Raw genomic sequence first — 23,289 nt, forward strand, 5'->3', positions numbered from 1 at the left:
ATGAATTATAAACTGGCATTCTAAGAAGCTTCAGACAGTGGAAATGAAATATCATAAGGTACACTGCAATTTTTTTTTACACTCCTAGCTTTGGACTATTTTTGTCTCCACTCCCATACCTTATGCCCTTTTTAAGATAGGAAAAAAATCTGAAGACACCATATTCAGAAGGCTCATCAAATTTTGTAGGTTAATCAAAAGCTATAACCATTGTGAACTTTGTTGCTTTTTCACAGGGTCACATTTTTCTAGTTCAGAGAAAGTTAATCACTACTGTGTGGAAATAAAGATTAATTCAGACCAACTGAGTGAGCGTAATACTGTCAACCTAATATTCCTAAAGTAGGAAATTAAAGCACACTTTCTTAAACAGAATGCATGCATGCTTGTCTGCGTGCCTCATCTTATGCATGAAGACCAATACATTAACATGAGTCTCATGTAGTAAAAGCGTCTTTACTGACATTTCTTCCTAGATGTTTAAGTCTTTCCAATGTTGCTTCGTTGATATACAAAGTATTCTCACAGTTCTGGTAAGTCGTGATTTTATTTTTCTAGGCTAAAACTATTGCAGCCATGTTCTTGCCATCCTTGATCTTCTATGTGGCTGACAGTGTCATCCAGTCACATTTAGCTTTGCCTATAGGTACTTCCTTTGCCAACCTCTATAGGTGGAGTGGTCATTTGGGCCAGGTATCTTTTTTTTTTTTTTTTTTTGTATTTTTTTTTTCTGAAGCTGGAAACGGGGAGAGACAGTCGGACAGACTCCCACATGCGCCCGACCGGGATCCACCCGGCACGCCCACCAGGGGGCGATGCTCTGCCCACCAGGGCGTAGCTGTGCCGCGACCAGAGCCACTCTAGCGCCTGGGGCAGCGCCCGGGCCATCTTTGCTTCAATGGAGCCTTGGCTGCGGGAGGGGAAGAGAGAGACAGAGAGGAAGGAGGGGGGGGTGGAGAAGCAAATGGGCGCTTCTCCTATGTGCCTTGGCCGGGAATCGAACCCGGGTCCCCCGCACGCCAGGCCGATGCTCTACCGCTGAGCCAACCGGCCAGGGCCTGGGCCAGGTATCTTTTAAGCTAGGTGCTCTCATTTTCATAACAGAATCTTAAACCAATCTCCTTCTTGTTTATACACAAAACATACGAATTAATCAACATATCAAAGTTTCAGCCCTTATGTTTTGGCCAGCAGTAATGACATTGATTTGTTGTTCCACTTATTTATGCATTCATTGGTTGATTCTTGCATATACCCTGACTGGGAATTGAACCATCAACCTTGCTTGGCTTGTTGGGACAATGTTGTAACCAACTGAGCTTCTGGGCCAGGGGCTGACTTTGATCCTTCTATTGTCTGAAAAATCATCAAAAGCTTATAGTAAGATATGTTTTGGGGGACTGTCAAAAGATGCGCATGCTAGACCTCTATTATTACAAATCTGAAATGCCAGATACGTTGCTGCAGCCAATCATCCAGGCTGCACTCAGACACTGTTACTCTATTACAGAACTTCTTCTGAGCATGGACTCAGCAACACAACTGTCATAGGCAGTTATTTGGTAAGTTGACATGTGAATTGAAACTTATTTGCCATCATGAGGAATAGTGATCTAAATGTTGCCCTGAATAAAGCCTGTGATCTCAAATGAAAAGGAAGTATGAGTGTTTCATAGAATTAAATAATGCACTGTGCTTTGTGATGGTGGCAACAGTTTACATCGAGGATATTTATATAAAACTCCTAACCATACTTTGTTCCATACTTAGTTCACAGTATCATCATGATGAGGAACCAGAATTTCCCTTGGGACTAAAAGTCAAGAAAAACTGCTTCTCAAAAACAAACAAGCATGGACCTGGAGGGGGCATTATGTTAAGTGAAATAAGTCAGGCAGAGAAAGACAGGTACCATATGATTTCACTTATGCTTGAAATAAAAAAAGAAAGAAAGAAAGAAAGAAAGAAAGAAAGAAAGAAAGAAGAAAGAAAATAAAAGAGAAGAGAAGAAAAGAAGAGAAAAGAAAAGAAGAAATGAACTAAAGCAAAAAACAAACTCAAACACAGAGAACAGATTGGTGGTTGCCAAGAGGCAGTGTGAGGGGTTGGGGGTGAAATGGGTGAAGGGGTTCAAAAGATACAAATTTCCAGTTATAAAAAAAATCAGTCATGGGATGTAATGTATCACATGGCAACTATTGCAGGAATCACCCATCTCACCTTGAACCCTCTATGACTTGGATTGGGGACTTAAAAGTCCTGAGTGAATGTCTCTTGGATGCAAACACCAAGAAGCTGTGTGATGAGTGACCTTTGTGCAAACACAAAGGAATGCATGTGAACGGGCTTTAGAAAATTAGCCTGGAGGTTTTAGACTGCCCCTTCCTTTGTGCTTGTTAATTAGCAAAAGAAAAAGAATGTACTGACCCAAATTAGCCCTTTCTCCATTACAGCGAAATGACCATTAGTTATTCTTTCCCCTTATCACCTGGCCTCCCTCCCTTGTAATCCTGTTACCTCTGTTCTGCTTCTGATCAATAAAAGCTAAGGGAGAAGGAAATGCAGGTCTTTGCCTCCTTTGGCAGGCCTCCCCCTTTTCCTCTTGACATAACTCTCTGTCTTGAGTAAGTTTCTTATGACACTGGTAGTTCCCAGCTGGCTCGAGTACTACAAACTATAGTTAATAATACTGTATTGTAGATCTGAAAGTTGCTGGGAGAGTAAATCTTAAAAGTCTCATCACAAGTGTTGGGCAGATAAAATGTATTATGCTCACTTTGTTAAAGATGACACAAGGAGGCCGTCGCCCAGGTGATATTAATGTGTGTTGGGGGCAGGCAGGATTGTTGTAGCCTGGGGCTTGGTTTTGGGATTAAGCCTTTCCCACCCTTTTTGATGTGGGGCGGTACAATCCAATCATGCCTCAGAGAAGTGACTTTGTATTAGAGACTTCCCTACTTTGTATATTGGATTAGAGGTTGTGAAGCTACAGTATAAAGTGGGGCAAAATGGGAGTTTGTGCTCTTGGTTCCTGAGGTTAGCATGAGAGAGCGGAGAGAGTAGAGCCAGCAGCTAAAGGAGGCCACGGGGAGGAGGCCAGGAGAAGCAGCCAAGATGGCGGAGTGCTGAGTGAGATGCCAGTTTGTACAGAGTTTGTATCTGGGATAAAGAAGGAGATGGGGAACTGAGGAGAAGAAGGCTGGTGAGCTAGAAACCTTTGATTCTAGGAAACTCGGATAAGTCAGTGGCTTCGTGAGCACTGAGTGTGACTGGGTTTTGGAGCCCAGTGTGTATTTTTACTTGCCCGCCGGGTGCAAGGTAGGATTAAAGGCTATGGCCCATCAGTTTTTGGCTCCACTGTTTCTTTACCGACTGTCCGAATCCAATGCGAACCTGCATGGGCCGGGCTGCTGTGATAGTGGCCCTGGCCGTGGCTCCTGGCTTTACAACAAGAAAAAAGAATCTGTAACCATCACTAGTGATGTATGTTAGACTTATTGTGGTGATCATTTCGACATATATACAAATATTTAATCATTATTTTGTACACCTGAAACTAATATGTCAATGATACCTTGTAAAGCCAATAATCAGGGCCAGGGCCACCATCAGAGCAGCCCAGCCCATACAGGTTCGCATTGGATTCGGACAGTCGGTAAAGAAACCATGGAGCCAAAAACTGGTGGGCCATAACCTTTAATCCTACCTTGCACCCGGCGGGCAAGTAAAAATACACACTGAGCTCCAAAACCCAGTCACACTCAGTGCTCACAAAGTGTAAAGCCGGCAGGCAGGGCCGGGGCCACTATCACAGCCGCCCGGCCCATGCAGGTTCGCATTGGATTCGGACAGTCGGTAAAGAAACCATGGAGCCAAAAACTGGTGGGCCATAACCTTTAATCCTACCTTGCACCCGGCGGGCAAGTAAAAATACACACTGGGCTCCAAAACCCAGTCACATTCAGTGCTCACAAAGCTACTGACTTATCCGAGTTTCCTAGAATCAAAGGTTTCTAGCTCACCAACCTTATTCTCCTCAGTTCCCCATCTCTTTCCTTATCCCAGATACAAACTCTGTACAAACTGGCATCTCACTCAGCACTCCGCCATCTTGGCTGCTTCTCCTGGCCTCCTCCACATGGCCTTTCTCTGCTCTCCTCTGCTCTCTCTTCTAATGATGATCTCAGGAACCCAGAGCGCAAGTTCCCGTTCTACCCCCATTTTATACTGTAGCTTCACAACCTCTAATCCAATATACAAAGTCACTTCTCTGAGGCATGATTGGATTGTACCACCCCACATCAAAAGGGGTGGGAAAGGCTTAATCCCAAAACCAAGCCCCAGGTTACAACGATCTCCAACACACATTAATATCACCTGGGCGACTGCCTCCTCGTGTTATCTTTAACAAAGTGAGCATAATACATTTTATCCGCCCAACACAAAGCCACTGACTTATCCGAGTTTCCTAGAATCAAAGGTTTCTAGCTCACCAACCTTATTCTCCTCAGTTCCCCATCTCCTTCCTTATCCCAGATACAAACTCTACACAGCCTGGCATCTCACTCAGTACTCCGCCATCTTGGCTGCTTCTCCTGGCCTACTCCACGTGGCCTCCTTCTGCTCTCTGCTCTCTCTCATGCTAACCTCAGGAACCAAGAGCCCAAACTCTCGTTCCGTCCCCATTTTATAGTGTAGAAATCCAAACCCTTAATCCAATATACATAACAGGGAAGTCTCTAATACAAAGTCACTTCTCTGAGGCATGATAGGATTATACCACCTCACACCAAAAAGGGTGGGACAGGCTTAATCCCAAAACCAAGGCTACAAGGATTCTGCTTGCCCCTAGCCCACCCCAACACACATTAATATCACCTGGGCGACGGCTTCCTCGTGTTATCTTTAACAAAGTGAGCATAATACATTTTATCTGCCCAACATACCTCAATTAGAAAAAAACACACAAAAAACAGCACTTACCAAGTTCTTTTCCATCAATTAACCAACCCCTGTACCACACCTTCCTTAACTTTCTCAATTCCTGTTCCATCCAAACTCAAGTAAGGGGAACTTTGAGCTGTAAGATCCTTGTGGTTTTCTTGTCATTGGAACATAGTACTCTATAAATACAATTTAAATGAATGAATAACTTAATGGCTAATGAAAAGTGTCCTGCCCCCAGGAGAGCTGGTTCAGAGATTTCTGGACAGAAAACCAAACAAAACCCTGGTAATAACCGCTTTACTTTTTCTTGTGGACCCAGAATTGTAAATGGAGGAAATAAAGAAGCTTAATTGCAAAGCAGGGGGCCTTAGGCAGGGCTGTAAGTCTCCACAAGCCCTAGCCAACAGGACACTAAGTTTCGAGGAAAAGTCATTTTAAGTACACATCAGGAAGTAGAGGAGGAGCATGCTTACTCTGTGCAGCTGCCTAGCACTAAAGGTCAGCTGAGGGACTGCTAGAAACACAGTTTCAGTACGTTCCCAGTTATGTTTCCTATCATGATTCTGTTCCTAGTTGTGGTGTTTGGAACTGGGAGAAATATGAAGAAAAGCCAATCATTAGAGGGAGCCCTAGGATCCGCAGGCTTGTCCCATTATATAAATGTCGCTGGCGTCTAGCTCTGGGACCTGGGAGGTTTTCTTTGGAAACTCTTAGGCCCCACCCACTCCTCTGAGGCTTCCCACAGGCAGGATCCGCCAGCGGAAGGAGAGCTAGAGGCGTGGACTTGGCCAGCACCGAACCAAAAGCGGGTGGCTTGGGAACCCAGGAAGCGGCCTCGACCGAATGCAGGAAAATGCGCATGAGCGGGGTGGGCCTGCCTAATGTGTTTTGCCAAGTATCAGGAAAGACAGAGGGGGGTGAAATGCAGAAGGCAGGGAATACGAACTGGCCCAGAGGGGCGGAGCCTGGAATCGTGGAGAGGAGCGCGGGCAAGGCCAGGTCGAGAGGGGCGGGGCTAGGCGTAGCCCAGGGGCGTGACCGGAAAAAGTGGGACTTGAAGCGCGAGGGGGCTGGCCGCCAGTAAGGGCTTGACAAAATTAGTCGGGATTGCGGGAAGGGTAAACTCAGGCAGAGGAATTATCGTTAAAAGCAGGGACATGGGCAGAGAGGAGAGATGTGCAGTCAGCAGAATGAGGGTGGCCCGAGGGAATAACAGGGATGTGAATACCGATGGAAAGCGGGCGACAGAATAGTTTACGGGACACAATAACATTACAGGAAGAAGGGGCGTGGTTGCAGGTGGAGCGCAAGGATGTACCACAAACGTGAGGTGCGCCCTGTCAATGGGGCGTAGCTTTGCCGCTCTCAGATACATCAGAAAGCTGGGAAGCTGAGGGAGGGCAGGGGCGGGGCCAAGTTAGCGCGCTGGTGCGCAACCGCGATAGACTTGAAGCAACTGAAGCAGAGGTGCCAGTAGGTAGCGTAGCCGGGGCGGGGCTTAAGGGGCTTAAGGCATTGTTGGGCGGGGAGGGGCGTGACGTGATTAAGCAACGAGGTGCAAGGGGCGTGGCTAAGGTTGCCACTCACAGGAACCTCATTCCCTTTTGAGGTTAGAAATTTTTGGGTAAGGTTCCTCAGGGATGTGGCGCGTGGGCAGCAAGGGGGCGTGGCCTACTAGAGAGGACAGGGTCCTTCCCGCATACTCGACCACGCTCTCCGATGCGTTGCGGAGGCAGGACAGCTGTTGACCTGGCGACGATGGCCCCAGTCCTGGCAAGACTTATGAAGAATGGTGGGGAAGGAGCTGGGAATCGCCCCTTCCCTACTCTAACTCTGTTCCTTCACTCTTGAGTGTCATTGGGCAGCTACACCCCTTTAGGGTTCTGTCCACTTAGAAATAGAACAGCTGTCACAAAAACTTGGGAGCTGAGGGGGTTGCAGATCCAGAAACCGAGGCACCTTAAGCTGAGACTCGCTCAGACCTGCATTGTTGATCTTTCCCCAGACTATGCCAAGGGCTATGGACTGATTCACAGCCAAACCCAGGGCAGAAGGTCAGCAGCACAGTTGTGCCATTTGAACAACTTTGAACCTTTCCTACTTTTCAATTCTTTCTTCTTTCTTTTCTGTTTCCTACCCCGTCTTGGGAGCTGGAGGGGAATAACCTACAAAATATAAACGTTTTAGGTACCTGTAATTCTTTGTGGCATAAGTTAAAATCTACTGCCCTAAGGCTACTGGAAACTCCTTGTAATAACCAGTGTAAGTCCCCCTCTTTTATTTTTGCTGAGAAAGCTTTAAAAAGCTAAGGAGATAACGAATATGTGTACACCTTAATTTGGGTATGATTTATTTTCTGTCAGACAGTGACAACCACACTGCTGACTGCATTCCCTTCTTCCTTTATTTACAATCTAGCCATCTCCATTTTTTTTATTTAAAAAGTCTTGCTGGAATATGGAGAGAAGTCAGAAATCTCTGGTGAGAAGCTGCCCCACACCCTATTTATAATCTGCCCCTGCACATCCCTCAGAAAGATTTCTGTTTTCAGTCTGCACTGGAATCTACAGTGAACCAGATTTTACCCCTACCACTCTCCCTTCTGGGCCCTGGTAAAGAGCTGCACTGTTCTTGAATATTTTGGAAAGGAAAACCTTTCAGCTTTCTAAGGCTTTCCTCCTTTGCTCAGAAATTGTAAACTCTGTACAGGCTTGAAATTTACCTAAAGGCCAAATGTGGCAAGGGCTCCATTCCTGTGCCTCTACGCACCTGCCACACAAAAGGTTACCATCACTCATAGTTAGAAAACAGTACAAATTGGCCGAAGATGCATGTTGGGGAAATCTGATGGAAAAGAGGAAGTGCACTTATATTTCATTGGCTGCACTGAGCAGCAACATAAACCAGGGTAAGAAACGTATTTTGAAACCTTTGGCAATCCCAGACAGGGAACATACTCTAGGAAAAGAAGTGGGTGACAGGAGGAAGCTAGTTTTTCTCAGAATTGCAAGAGGCTGACTTCCTTTCTATTTGAGAAGATGAGAAAATGATGGGCCGATTTGATAAGAGTCAAGGAATTTTTCAATTTAAAAGTAACATTTAGTGGGTACCTTTTTTGCTGTTTGTCCTATATATATGGCAGAGTCCAAGAACTGGGGTATTTAGTAAATGCGTGACTTATGAATAGTTTTAAAAGGCTGTTGGAATCTTTTATTTTTTCACACATTTCTAAATCTGTGAAACATGAGGAGTGCGTAAGGAGAATTCTAAGAATATACATAAAAAATCAGTGATAGCAAATGGCATATAGCACAGAAAGCTGACCTCTCCTGAGACCTAACCAGCCTATGGCCTCATCTTTATGGACAAATTTAAAGACAGACAGAGTGCCCGTGAAATCCAGTAATGTAGACTATTAGTTCACTGTTGTGTGCTATGTTTGAGGATTAACATTATTTGTGGTTTACAAGCTTAGGTTTTATGAGCTCTATGTGTGAGTTCAAATAACCACCTCTCAATAAAGTACTAACTTTAAGAACCATGATTTGCTTTAGGCAGCATTGCTTACCTTATACAGTACATACCTGTACTCTAAAGTGTCTATTTTTTATGTCTTGGTATATGATTTTGTTCTTATACCAATAAGGCCATAGTTGACTTGTAATTACTGAATGTGTTTCACAAGGTGAGCATTAGTTTGTATATTTGAAGTCCTATTATTTTGAATATGTGCTTTTGAGAAAGGGAAGTATTTTGTTCTAAAACTTATCCAATGAACTAGTTTTTATGCATAGATGATAATCAATAATAGTTTAAATTTTTTAAGTTTATTCAGTGTTATGCATTTTTCCTGTACCTGTACTAAATAATATAACTAAGAAAGTACATTCCATATTTATACATTCCAGGGTTCACCTGAAGACTATTTTATAATAATTATTAGTATATTTTTAATGACAAAACTTACAATTTATACTCTAGGTGCAAGTTCATAAACATTTTTCTCATAAACAATCTTCTTCCCAAAGCACATACCTGGATGTGAATTATCTCATGTGTTGTTGCAGGTATTATAACTAAGCAATACCAAAACTGTTTTTTCTGAACATATGTACCCTGATTTATCAATGTCACCCCATTAAAATTAATTTTAAAAAAATACCACAACTAAGGCTCTGCTTATTTGGATTTTCCTGGAACCCTCCTCACCTGACCTTCCATGCTCCATTCCTTCCTTGATTGCCTTTGACTGGTTGTTCCTTCGCCATATCTTGACCTCCTTAATCACTCCATTTTCTCCATCTCCCTGTGTACACCACTTATTCTCGGCAGGGGGTGGGGTTTCTTCTCTCTCTAGCCTCATAATCTCTCCTGAGCACCACAACTGCATTTTCAACTCTCCTAGACTCTTCCTTCCAGCTGTACCTTGGACCTCAACTCCGATGTATAATTAGATGAGGGGTGCCGTCTTTCCTTTCCGACCTGCACCTTGTGCCAGGTTCTGTTTCTCTGGTCAGGGATTCATCCTCGTTCTACCACCAGCATCCTCCAGCTGTGAAATCTCTAAGCTTCTGCTTCTTCAACTCCTTCCCTTTCCTGTCCTCCAGTTGAGTGCAAATGCTGTGTTTTGTTTTGTTTTGTTCCCAACATGGCCGTCTCTTGAATGCAAAGTGCCTTCTCCATCTCTACTGTCCCTGTCCAGTTCAGTGCTTCATATTCTCCACTGGGATTATTGGAATTTCATTTCATACTCCACAGGCCCGACTCTGAGCTACTGACTCCCCACCCAAAACCTGTTCCACACACTATTGTCTTCATCTCAGTTCATGGCAACTTCGTTCTTCCAGTTACTTAGGCCAAGAATCATCCAGTCATCCTTGACTCCTCTCTTGCACATCTTACGGGCTATATATCCAAGATGGAGCCAACACCCAACCACTTCTCACCACCTCCACTGCGACATTCTTCGTTGCAGCCCCTGGATTATCCTGAATGGTCTCCCTGCTTCCTTCCTGCCTCCCATCCCAGTCAATTTCCAGTAGGGCACCCTGAATGATCTCTTAAATATATAAATCAGATTATGTCCCTCTCTGCTCCAGAAACTTCACTGTGTCCCTATATTGCTTAGAGCAGTAGTTCCCAATGAGAGGTGACCCCCCTTCTCCGAGGGACATCTGCAATGTCCGGAGATGCTTTTGACTGTCACGGCTGGAGGAAGCGTGCCACTGGCATCTGGTGGGTAAGACCAGGGACGCTGCTAAACTTCCCGCAATGCATAGGACGGCTCCCTCCAAAAGAGTTACTTGGTCAAAAATGTCCACAACGCTGAGGTTGAAAAACCTGAGTTAGAGAAAAAACCTTTTGCTGGCCTAGACAGCTATTTGATGTGGTGTCCATTACCTCTCAACCTCATCTTCCTGGTTCACTCCAATCCTGCCCTGTTGATCTCCTTATTATCCCTTCTGTGTGCCAGATACACTCCCATCTCAGAGCCTCAAACTATTTTACATATACATATAGCATATTACTTATATGTATATATTTATATATCTTTATATATATGCCCTTCCTTTATATAGCTTGAATAACTCCCTCACCTCTAAATTTTTGTTTTTCTATGAGGTCTATTCTGAGCACCTTGATAAAGGGACAATACTTTAAATTTACCTTACCCTGCTGTACTTTTTACTGAATTCATTCTAATCTTCTCTATAATTTGCTTATTTATATGCTTTCTGTTTATTGACTGTCTACCCCTTCTAGAACATAAGTTTAACAAGGGTAGAGAGTTCGTTTTATTCCCCCATTATCCTAAAATGATTTCTGGCACTTTATGTTTGATGTCTTATGAATGGAAGAGTAAAAGAGTGTGACAGATTGAATGAAGGGTGGTTGGAGAAGACACCTAGTTGCTGCCTTTATTGGCTCCAGTCTGCTCACACCGATCCATTGTGTGTTGGGCTGACGCACCATTAGTACTTCCTCCTTGAGGGAGGAGAAACCAGAAGAATACAGAGGAGAGGATGTTGGGCAGATAAAATATATGATGCTCACTTTATTAAAGATGGCGCTGCACACGTGGAAGCCCGTCACCCAGGTGTTCATATTAGTTGCCCTTCCTGCTTGGGATGGGCGTGATCATATTAATGTGTGTTGGGGGCAGGCTGTGGGCAGGTAGGATCCTTGTAGCCTGGGGCTTGGTTTTAGGACTAACCCTTTCCCACCCTGTTTGATGTGGGGTGGTGCACTCTCATGAGGAATCCCATTATGCCCCAGATGAGTGACTTTGTATCAGAGACTTCCTTGTTTGTATAAGGATGAAAGGTTTTGATTTCTACCCTGTAAAGTGGGGCAGACCAGGAGCTTGCTCTCTCTCAGTTCCTGAGATTAGCATTAGAGAGGAGAGCTAAGAAAGGCCACATGGAGGAGTCCAGGAGAAGCAGCAAAGATGGTGGAGTGCTGAAGGAGAAGCCAGTTTGTGCAGAGTTTGTGCAGGGAGAAGGAAGGAGATAGGGAACATAGGTGAATAAGTCTGGTGAGCTAGAAACCTTTGATTCTAGGAAACTCGGATAAGTCAGTAGCTTAGTGAGCACTGAATGTAAGTGATTTTGGAGCCCAGTGTGTGTTTTACTTGCCCACCAGGTGCAAGCTAGGATTAAAGATGATGGCTCACCAGTTTTTGGCTCCATTGTTTCTTTACCAACTGTCTGAATCCAATGCAAACCTGCATGGGCCGGGCTGCTGTGATAGTGGCCATGGCTACTGGCTTTACACCATCTGTCCGAATCTAATGCGAACCTGCATGAGCCAGGTGGCTGTGATGGTGGCCATGGCTACTGGCCTTACACTATTGTGCATATTTCTTGTCCACTGGGTGCAAGCTAGGATTAAGGAAGATATCCCACCAGTTCTTGGCTCCATTGTTTCATTACCATTCGTCCGAATCTAATGCGAACCTGCATGGGCCAGGCGGCTGTGATGGTGGCCGTGGCTACTGGCTTTACAGAGGAGTCCTGTAATATATGGTGTCTTACACTCCAGCCTGTGACCTCAGTGTTCTCGACTGAAGGAAGAAGAGCAGACATGAAAGTTTGAAAAAATAACAAACCACTGCTGTGGACCTTACTTGTTACCAGTTCCTTGAAATGAACTTGCAGCTCCAGCAAGAAGAATGAGTAATAAGATTATCAAGGACAGAGCCTCCGGCCTCCTCTCCCCTTTCCCTCCTGGAGACACAAAAGAAAGTCATGTAAACCTGCAAACAAGGAAGTCATAGAAATTAGGCATTTGTCATGTGAAAGCTAAAGCTGTAAAGGTATATGTTGGGCAGATAAAATATTGTAAAGCCAGGAGCCACGGCCAGGGCCACCATCACAGCATCCTGGCCCATGCAGGTTCGCATTGGATTCGGACAGTCGGTAAAGAAACCATGGAGCCAAAAACTGGTGGGCCATAGCCTTTAATCCTAGCTTGTACCCGGCGGGCAAGTAAAAATACACACTGGGCTCCAAAACCCAGTCACACTCAGTGCTCACAAAGCCACTGACTTATCCGAGTTTCCTAGAATCAAAGGTTTCTAGCTCACCAGCCTTCTTCTCCTCAGTTCCCCATCTCCTTCCTTATTCCAGATACAAACTCTACACAAACTGGCATCTCACTCAGCACTCCTCCATCTTGGCTGCTTTTCCTGGCCTCCTCCATGTGGCCTCCTCCCGCTGCTGGCTCTATTCTCTCTGCTGAAGATAATCCCAGGAACCAAGAGCGCCCCCATTTTATATTGTAGCTTCACAACCTCTAATCCAATATACAAAATAGGGAAGTCTCTAATACACTTCTCTGAGGCATGATTGGATTGTACCACCCCACATCAAAAAGGGTGGGAAAGGCTTAATCCCAAAACCAAGCCCCAGGCTACAAGGATTCTCAACACACCTTAATATCACCTGGGCGACGGCCTCACGTGGGCAGCGGAGCCATCTTTAACAAAGTGAGCATAATACATTTTATCTGCCCAACAAATATGTATTATGCTCACTTTGTTAAAGTGGCGCTGCCCACGTGGAGGCCGTTGCCCAGGTGATATTAATGTGTGTCTCTGGGCAGGCAGAATCCTTGTAGCCTGGGGCTTGGTTTTGGGATTAAGCCTTTCCTACCCTTTTTTGATGTGGGGTGGTACAATCCCATCATGACTCAGAGAAGTGACTTTGTATTAGAGACTTCCCTATTTTGTATATTAGATTAAAGGTTGTGAAGCTACACTATAAAATAGGGGCAGAATAGGAGCTTGCGCTCTTGGTTCCTGGGATGATTAGCATGAGAGAGCAGAGGGAGCAGAGCAGAGACCCGAAAGAGGCCATGTGGCCAGGAGAAGCAGCCAAGATGGCGGAGTGCTGAGTGAGATGCCAGTTTGTGTAGTGTTTGTATCTGGGATAAGGAAGGAGATGGGGAACTGAGGAAAATAAGGCTGGTGAGCTAGAAACCTTTGATTCTAGGAAACTCGGATAAGTCAGTGGCTTTGTGAGCACTGAATGTGAGTGGGTTTTGGAGCCCAGTGTGTATTTTTACTTGCCCGCCGGGTGCAAGCTAGAATTAAAGACTATGGCTCATCAGTTTTTGGCTCCGTTGTTTCTTTACCGACTGTCCGAATCCAATGCGAACCTGCATGGGACGGGCTGCTGTGATAGTGGCCCTGGCCGTAGCCACTGGCTTTACAGTATATAAGATGTAAGAAATGTAACTTAGAAAAGTTTGTTCTTAGCTGACTCTGTTAAGGTCATGCAGCTCCGGCAGCTGAACAAATCCTACTTCCTTAATCAAGTTGACTGGGCATTTTTGTCCTCCTTGGATTTTTGCAATATCCTGTGCACATGGAATATTATCTGAAATTTATCTGAATGTTATCTGAAATTTATATTCTTCGAATTAATCTCAAATGCCTCTCCAACCCACCTTCCACAGTGCCTCCTGGACATCTGCTTAGCCAGACTGACACATAAAATTAACCATTTCAAGTAGAAAGGCCTGGAAAAGATTCTTCTCTTATAACTCTCAGAAACAACCAGCCCTGCCGACATTTTGATATCCGACTTACAGCCTTCAGAAGTGTGAGACAATAACTTTCTGAGGCTGTGATACTGTGTTATAAACTAATACACTGACGTAACGACCTCAGGTAAGAAATTGGGCTTGTAGGTGAGGAGCTTATATGGCATACACAAACTTCTAACATCCCCATTAATATGATGGCCATGTGTCATGGACTGATTGTGTCCCTTCAAAGTCCTTGCAGTGAGGCCCTAATCCCCAATGAAATTGTGGAGGTGGAGCCTTGGTAGGGTAATTAGTGTTAAATAAGGTCATGAGGGTTGTGTCCCCATGATGGGATTAGTGTCCTTATCAGAAAAGGGAGAGACCAGAGACTGCTCTCTGTCCAGCATGTGGAAGCATAGTTAGAAGCTAGCCATCTCTGAGCCAGGAAGCAGGTTCTTACTGGGAAAGAAATTGGCCACAACCTTGATCTTGGAATTCTACACTCCAGAACAATGAGAAATAAATGTCTGTTGTTTAATTCATTGTTGGTCAAATAAGTTTGCAGATATGATGTATATGTTTACTCCTTATAGTTTGCATTGGGTGTGGGGGACAGGTTGTAAGCAGGCAGAGTTGTTATAGCCTAAGTCTGAGTTTTAAGACTAATTTTTCCCCACACCCTTGACTATAGCATGATAGGGGGTGGTGCACTCTCATGAGGAATCCCATTTATGCCTCAGATAAGTGGCTTTGTATCAAAGACTTCCTTGTTTGTATATTGAATTAAAGGTTTTGATTTCTACACTATAAAATGGGGCAGAGGAACCCATGCTAGAGGAGAGCAGGGAAAGGCCACGTGGAGGAGAGGAGAAGCAGCCAAGATGGCTGAGTGTTGAAGGAGAAACCAGTTTGTGCAGAGTTTGTGCAGAGAGAAGGAGATGGGGAACAGAGGTGAATAAGGCTGATGAGGTAGAAACTTTTGATTCTAGGAAACTCGGATAAGTCAGTGGCTTTGGGAGCCCTGAATGGAAAGGGAAGTGTTTTCCCACTGTGTGTTTTTCTTGCTGGCCGGGTGCAAGCTAGGATTAAAGCTAATGGCCCACCAATTCTTGGCTCCATTGTTTCATTATCGTCTGTCAAAATCAAATGCGAACCTGCACGGGCTAGGCAGCTGTGTTGGTGGCTGTGGCTACTGGCTTTACAGTCATGCGCTTTGTAGTATTTCGATCTAACAGCATGAATTGATTTAAAACACCATGCTTCACTCCCTGAGGTCAGTGTGTTTGTTGGCAAAGTGTTACAAACAACAGCACACGGCACGAGGCTGAAAGGCTGGCTTCTTGGCACAACACATTCGCAATACTTGTCCAGGCACATGGATGAATAGCTAATTAAAAAGAGATCTGCCTGGAGCCCTCAGTTGTTCCTCTCAAGGCAATAATGGGAATTAACACCTCACCTTTCTCTTGGGTCTAGCCTTCTCCCCTGTAGCTCAGCACTGGGGAGTCAGGGGCCACACTGCAGGGTGAAAGAGCTAGTTAGTTCACAGCCAGTTAATAGCAGTGAGGTCCATGAAGAGGGGCGGGTGAAGTCAGAATGGGTGCCTCCTTTCTCTGCATCACTGGGGATCCTAATGTGGTTTTTAAAGATCTCTCTTCTTGGAAAGACGGTACGAATAATTAAATTCAAGTACGTAAATGACCTATCTTTAGTGGTTCTCAATTTCTCTTAATATGCCTTTTGGTATCTGCCCTCCCCTGGTGTTGCCAAACTGTTCAGAGGCCTCCAACAGGCTGAAGGCAGGACCTGAGGAGGCACGAACACCTGCTGAGAACTGGATTGGAGTGTGCTTCCCTTCCCATGAATGTGCATTTCAAGATGCTCCTAAGAGGAGACAATGCATACCTGGAAGCTAGAGTTCATGTCTTCTTCCTCTTTGCATGGAGCACCCAACATAGTGCATGGGACAAATGAAATGACAATAAATGTTACATGAAAATCAGTACTGGCAGAATTCCCATCCCTGTGAGACCAGGTTAGGTTCATATTTGGATAGGTTCCTCTTTCAGATCAGGCAGAACTTTGGGGGCCCTTCACATTTTATATGTAAGGATATGAGACCTTCCTCTTAAAAGACAAATGTTTAAAAGTATTTCCAATGTATAACTAAACCTGCAAATGGGTGATGATGACAAGTACTAAAAGGAAAAACCCTTAACCTTAATATGACAACATACCAGCAGTCACTTCATTGTTCTCAGTTCCTGAAATGAAGATTAAGATCTTCTCCACCTACTCAGATGATCAAGTAGCCATCATGTGCTAAGCCAGGGATTATGAACCTCTGGCTCGCGAGCCAGATGTGGCTCTTTTGATGGCTGCATCTGGCTCACAGACAAATCTTTAATAAAAAAAATAATAACATTAAAAATATAAAACATTCTCATGTATTACAATCCATGCATTTCCTACCACTTATGTTCATGGTTGTGGGTAGCTGGAGCCAATCACAGCTGTCCTCCAGGACAACACCAAATTTTTACTGGATAATGCATAATGTACACGGGTCGTTGTATGGCTATCACGGAATTACATTATAAAATATGTGATATTCATGGTTCTATCAGCCAAAAAGGTTTCCAACCCCTATGCTAAGCAGTGTGTCCCCAAGAGACTCACCTGTGAAAGAGGCAGAGATAGATGGTGTCACAAGTTACATTTCTTTATTTTTAATTTTTTTATTAATTTTAATAGGGTGACATTGATAAATCAGGGTACATATGTTCAGAGAAAACATCTCTAGGTTATTTTGACATTTGATTATGCTGCATTCCCATCACCCAAAGTCCAATTGTCTTCCATCACCTTCTAATTGGTTTTCTTTGAGCCCCTCCCCTCCCCCAACCACCTCCATCTCCTCCCCCCCACCCCATAACCCCCACACACTTGTCCATCTTTCTGAGTCTCATTTTTATGTCCCACCTATCTATGGAATCATATAGTTCTTAGTTTTTTTCTGATTTACTTATTTCGCTCAGTATAATGTTATCAAGGTCCATCCATGTTGTTGTAAATGATCTGATGTCATCATTTCTTTTGGCTGAGTAGTATTCCATAGTATATATGAACCAAAGCTTTATAATCCACTTGTCCACTGATGGACACTTGGGCTGTTTCCAGATCTTCGCTATTGTTAACAATGCTGCCATAAATATGGGGTGAAACAGTGCTATGGTGTTCTTGGGGTATATTCCTAAAAGTGGTATAGCTGGGTCAAAAGGCAATTCGATTTTTAATTTCTTGAGAAATCTCCATACTGTTTTCCACAGTGGCTGCACAAGTCTGCATTCCCACCAGCAGTGCAGAAGGGTTCCCTTTTCTCCACATCCTTGCCAGCACTTATTCTGTGTTGTTTTGTTGATGAGCGCCATTCTGACTGATGTGAGGTGATATCTATCTCATTGTGGTTTTAATTTGCATTTCTCTAATGATTAGTGATGTTGAGCATTTTTTCATATGCCTATTGGCCAATTGTATGTCCTCTTTGGAGAAGTGTCTATTCATTTCTTTTGCCCATTTTTTGATTGGATTGTTTATCTTCCCGGTGTTGAGTTTTACAAGTTCTTTATAAATTTTGGTTATTAACCCCTTATAAGACGTATTGTCAAATATATTCTTCCATTGTGTAGTTTGTCTTTTTATTCTGTTCTTATTGTCTTTAGCTGTGCAGAAGTTTTTTAGTTTGATATAGTACCATTTGTTTATCCTGTCTTTTATTTCACTTGCCCGTGGAGATAAATTGGCAAATATATTGTTGCAAGAGATCTCAGAGAGCTTACTGCCTATGTTTTCTTCTAAGATGCTTATGGTTTTATGGCTTACATTTAAGTCTTTTATCCATTTTGAGTTTATTTTGTGAATGGTGTAAGTCGGTGGTCTAGTTTCATTTTTTTGCAGGTAGCTGTCCAATTTTACCAACACCATTTGTTGAAGAGGCTGTCTTTACTCCAATGTATGCTCCTACCTCCTTTGTCAAATATCTGTTGTCCATAAAAGTGTGAGTTTATTTCTGGGTTCTCAGTTTTGTTCCATTGATCTATAAACCTGTTCTTATGCCAGTACCAGGCTGTTTTGAGTGCAATGGCCTTATACTATAACTTGATATCCGGAAGTGTGATACCTTCACTTTATTTTTCCTTTTCAAGATTGCTGAGGCTATTCGTGTTCTCTTTTAGTTCCATATATATTTTTGGAATATGTGTTCTATATCTTTGAAGTATGTCATTGGTATTTTAATTGGTATTGCACTGAATTTATAAATTGCTTTGGGTAATGTAGACATTTTAATGATGTTTATTCTTCCTAACCATGAGCACAGTATATGCTTCCACTTGTTTGTATCTTCCCTGATTTCTTTTATCAGTGTTTTATAATTTTCCGAGACAAGTCTTTAATCTCCCTGGTTAATTTTATTCCTAGGTACTATATTTTTTTTTGGTTGCAATGGTAAAGGGGATTGCTTCCTTAATTTCTCTTTCTGACAGTTCATTGTTAGTGTATAAAAATGCCTCTGATTTCTGACTATTAATTTTATATCCTGCCATCTAGCTGAATTCATTTATCAGGTCCAGTAGTTTTTTTAACTGAAACATTAGCGTTTTCTATATACAATATATCATCTGCAAATAATGATAGTTTTACTTCTTCTTTGCCAATTTGGATGCCTTTTATTTCTTTTTCTTGTCTGATTGCTGTGGCTAGGACTTCCAAGACTATGTTGAATAAGAGTAGTGAAAGGGGGCACCCCTGCCTTATTCCTGATCTTAAGGGGATTGCTTTTAATTTTTGCCCATTCAGTATGATGTTGGCTGTGGGTTTGCCATAGATGGCCTTTATCATGTTGCGTTATGTTCCCTGTATTCCCACTTTGCTGAGAGTTTTGATCCTGAATGGGTGCTGGAGTTTATCAAATGCTTTTTCTGCATCTATTGAAATTATCATGTGGTTTTTCTCCTTCCTTTTGTTTATGTGATGAATCACATTGATTCATTTGCAAATATTTTACCAGCCTTGCCTCCCAAGAATAAATCCCACTTGATCATGGTGTATGATTTTTTTCATATATTGCTGGATCTGGTTTGCTAATATTTTGTTGAGGATTTTAGCATCTAAATTCATTAGGGATATTGGCCTATAATTTTCTTTCTTTGTGTTGTCTTTGCCTGGTTTTGGAATCAGAATTATACTTGCCTCATAAAAGGAGCTTGGAAGTCTTCTTTCCTCTTGAATTTTTTGAAATAACTTGAGAAGGATAGGAGTTAGTTCTTCTTTGAATATTTCACTTGTGAAGCCATCAGGCCCGGGATTTTTTTTTTTGGAGGGGGGGAGTTTTTTGATAACTGTTTCAATCTCATTTATTGTAATTGTTCTGTTTAGGTTTTCTGATTCTTCCAGATTAATTTTTGGAAGATTATATGTTTCAAGAAATTTGTCCATTTCATCTAGGTTGTCTAGTTTTTTGACGTACAGTTCTTTATAGTATTTTCTTACAGTATTTTGTATTTTTGTTGTGTCAGTTGTTATTTTTCCACTCTTATTTCTGATTTTATTTATTTGAGTCCTCTCTCTTTTTTTCTTGGTGAGTCTGGTTAAAGGTTCATTGATCTTGCTTACCTTTTCAAAGAACCAGCTCCTAGTTTCATTGATCCTCTGTATTGTTTCCTTAGCCTCTATGTCATTTATTTCTGCTCTGATCCTTATTATTTCCTTCCTTCTACTAGCTCTGGGCTTTATTTGCTGTTCTTTTTCTAGTACCTTTAGATTCAAGGTCAGGTTGTTTATTTGAGCTTTTTCTAGCTTCTTGAGATATGCCTGTAATGCTATGAACTTCCCTCTCAGGACTGTTTTTGCTATGTCCCATAATTTTTTTTTTCTGAAGCTGGAAACGGGAGAGACAGTCAGACAGACTCCCGCATGCGCCCGACCGGGATCCACCCAGCACACCCACCAGGGGCGATGCTCTGCCCACCAGGGGGCGATGCTCTGCCCCTCTGGGGCGTCACTCTGCCGTGACCAGAGCCACTCTAGCGCCTCGGGCAGAGGCCAAGAAACCATCCCCAGCGCCCGGGCCATCTTTTGCTCCAATGGAGCCTTGGCTGCGGGAGGGGAAGAGAGAGACAGAGAAGAAGGGGGGGCGGGGGTGGAGAAGCAAATGGGCGCTTCTCCTATGTGCCCTGGCTGGGAATCGAACCCGGGTCCCCCGCAAGCCAGGCCGACGCTCTACCGCTGAGCCAACCGGCCAGGGCCTGTCCCATAAATTTTGAGTCTATGTATGCTTGTTATCGTTTATTTCTAGGAATTTTTTAATGTCTTCTTTGATCTCATTGTTAACCCATTCATTATTTAATAACATGCTATTTAGTTTCCAAGTGTTTGAGTATTTTTCAGTTTTTATGTTGTGGTTGATTTCTAGTTTCATGCCATTGTGATCAGAGAAAGTGCTCGATATGATTTCAATCTTCTTAAATTTATTCAGACCGCTTTTGTGCCCTAACATGTGGTCTATCCTAGAGAATGTACCATGAGCACTTGAACAGAATGTATAATCTGCTGCTTTAGAGTGAAAGGTTCTGAAGATATCTATTAAATCCAGTTGATCTAGTATGTCCTTTAAGTCTGCTGTTTCTTTGTTAATTTTCTTTCTTGAGGATCTATCTAGCAATGTTAGTGGGGTATTTAAATCCCCTAATATTATAGTATTGCTTTCGATCTTGCCCTTTAAATCCATTAAAGTCTGCTTTATATATGTAGGTGCTCCTATATTAGGTACATAGATATTTATAACGGTTATATCTTCCTGTTGGATTGCTCCTTTTATCATTATGTAGTGACCTTCTTTATCTCTTACTATAGTCTTTGTTTTAAAGTCCATTTTGTCTAATATAAGTATTGCTACCCCAGCTTTTTTTTTCATTTCCATTTGTGTGAAATATTTTTTACTATCTTTTTATCTTCATTCTATGTGCATCTTTTGTTTTAAGATGTGCCTCTTCTAGACAGCATATGTATGGGTTCTGCTTTCTTATCCATGCAGCTACCCTATGTCTTTTGATTGGATCATTTAATACATTTACATTTGAGGTTATTATTGATATGTAATTGTTTATTGCCATTTTATTCTTTAAAACTGTATTCCTCTTTTGCTATATTCTTTTTCTCCTTTGATCTGTTTACAACAGGCCCCTTAGCATTTCTTGCAGCCTTGGTTTGGTTGTAGTGAATTCCTTGAGTTTTTTGTTTGTTTGTTTTTGTCTGGGAAGCATTTTATTTCTCCTTCAATTTTAAATGATAGCCTTACTGGATAAAGTAGTCTTGGTTGTAGGCTCTTGTTCTGCATTACTTTGAATATTTCTTGCCATTCCCTTTTGGCCTCAAGTGTTTCTGTTGAGAAGTCGAATGTCATCCTTATGGGGGCTCCTTTGTAGGTGATAGTCTTTTTTTCTCTAGCAGCTTTTAATATTTTCTCTTTATCACTTAGCTTTGGTATTTTAATTATGATGTGTCTTGGTGTAGATTTCTTTGGGTTTCTCTTTAATGGAGTTCTCTGTGCTTCTTGAACTTGTGAGATGTTTTCCTACCTTAATTGAGGGAAGTTTTCAGCTATGATATGTTTGAACAAAGTCTCTATCCCTTGTTCTTTCTCTTCTTCTTCAGGAACCCCTATGATGTGGATGTTATTTCTCTTCATGTTGTCACAGAGTTCTCTTAGAGTTTCCTCAGACTTTTTGAATCTCTTTTGTCTGTTCTGCTTCTGTGCCTTTATTTATCTTGTCCTCTAAATTGCTGATTCGATTCTCACCTTCATCCATCCTGCTTTTAATTCCTTCCATTGTGTTCTTCATTTCTGATATTGTATTTGTCATTTCTGACTGATTCTATTTTATTATTTCAATGTCTTTTTTTATATTTGCTATCTCTTTATTTAGGTGTTAGTAATGACCATCTATTGTTGTTCTAATATTTTTGAGCATCCTAAAAATTGTTATTTTAAACTCTGCATCTGGTAATTTGGTTATATGTGACTTATTCAGGTCCTTTTCTGGGGATTTCTCTTGATTCATTTTTGTTGCATTTCTCTGCCTTCTCATTTTCTCTGTGTAAAATAAGGTTTTGGCCACTAGAGTCCACTGGGTGTGGCCTCTGTGTTCCCTAGGTGTGGTCTGTCTGCAGGCCCAACACCCCCTCTACTGTTGCTGCCTAGGGCATTTGGGTATGGGTGTTGCCAGTGCCTGCCCACTGGGGCTGTTGCTGTGGTTTCGCCTCTCCTTCACTGGAGTGGTTGTGATCACATGCTTGGGTGTACAAGCCTCAGTCCTTGGCCTTCACCCCGCCCCCGTGGGTGGTGTTATGCTCAGCCCTGAGGGCAGGAGTGAGCACCTTTGCTCAGCTGCGGGTCTCCGCCTGATTCCAGGATTTCACCCCGCCCTTGCAGGAGGAGCCTGCTCGTGGAATGGTTGCAAGCCTTGGCTCCATAGGCTGGGTGGGACTGCATGCCCATGCTCAGTAGCGGGACTCCGCCTGTTCTGGGCTTTTGGCTCCACCCCCATGGGAGAAGCCGGCTCCCAAGTCAGGCCACAAGCCTCAGTTTCATGGGCGGGGCAAGGCTGTGCTCCTGCACCCTTGCTCAAGGGCAGGTCTCTGCCCCTTCCAGGGCTCCTGACCTTTTCCCGCAGACTGTATTGTAGACAGTGCACAGATGGGCTTGACCACTTTTGCATGTTCCCTCCTTTCCAGCCGGGCAAGACTGAGCTCACACCTGGGCCTCAGTGGTGGCCAGTCACCTTCTGCCCTTGCCAACAGAACCGAGCTTCCATGTCCCACCACTGCCCGTCCTCGGGCAAGCCCTCAGCCGTGTGGGTGGGGGCACTGCAGCTCAGACCGTAACACTCCCTACTGTAGTCCCGAAAGCTCCCTACTTCTAAGCCACTCTTCTCTAAGTGCCGCAGATCTTGTTTGGCTGGTGTCCTGCTTCCCTTTGGTGGTATTGCTGTTTCCAGGGGAAATATTCACTTCAGATTTGGGGAGTGACTCATCTCAGAGGTTAGGGTGGCTGTCTCTCAAAATGTTTCTCCCTGTGCCTCCTAGATTACACTGTCTTCCTGCTACTCCAGTCCTCTCCTCTCTCCCCATCCCCTGAAGCCCCGGGTGAGTGGTTGTGAGAGAGGTTTTCTGTGCAGTCCCTTTAAGAAGTATCCTGGGTCTGTGGAATCAGTCTCTTTCTCACAAACAGTATCCTGTCTTGTTTCTAGCTAA

The 23,289-nt window shown here is 43.3% G+C and overlaps 1 protein-coding gene across 1 annotated transcript in view; it reads left to right on the plus strand.

The window, feature by feature from the left end:
• Positions 1 to 400: 400 nt before the first annotated feature.
• Positions 401 to 23,289, plus strand: part of CA5B (carbonic anhydrase 5B) — a 125,489-nt gene continuing 102,600 nt past the window's right edge. The window contains exon 1 of the mRNA XM_066356244.1: positions 401 to 533. The gene's annotated coding sequence lies outside the window, so the exon portion shown is untranslated. The remainder of the gene's footprint in view (positions 534 to 23,289) is intronic.

Source organism: Saccopteryx leptura, chromosome X (assembly GCF_036850995.1).
Source record: "Saccopteryx leptura isolate mSacLep1 chromosome X, mSacLep1_pri_phased_curated, whole genome shotgun sequence".
In the NCBI taxonomy this organism is placed as follows: Eukaryota; Metazoa; Chordata; class Mammalia; order Chiroptera; family Emballonuridae; genus Saccopteryx; species Saccopteryx leptura.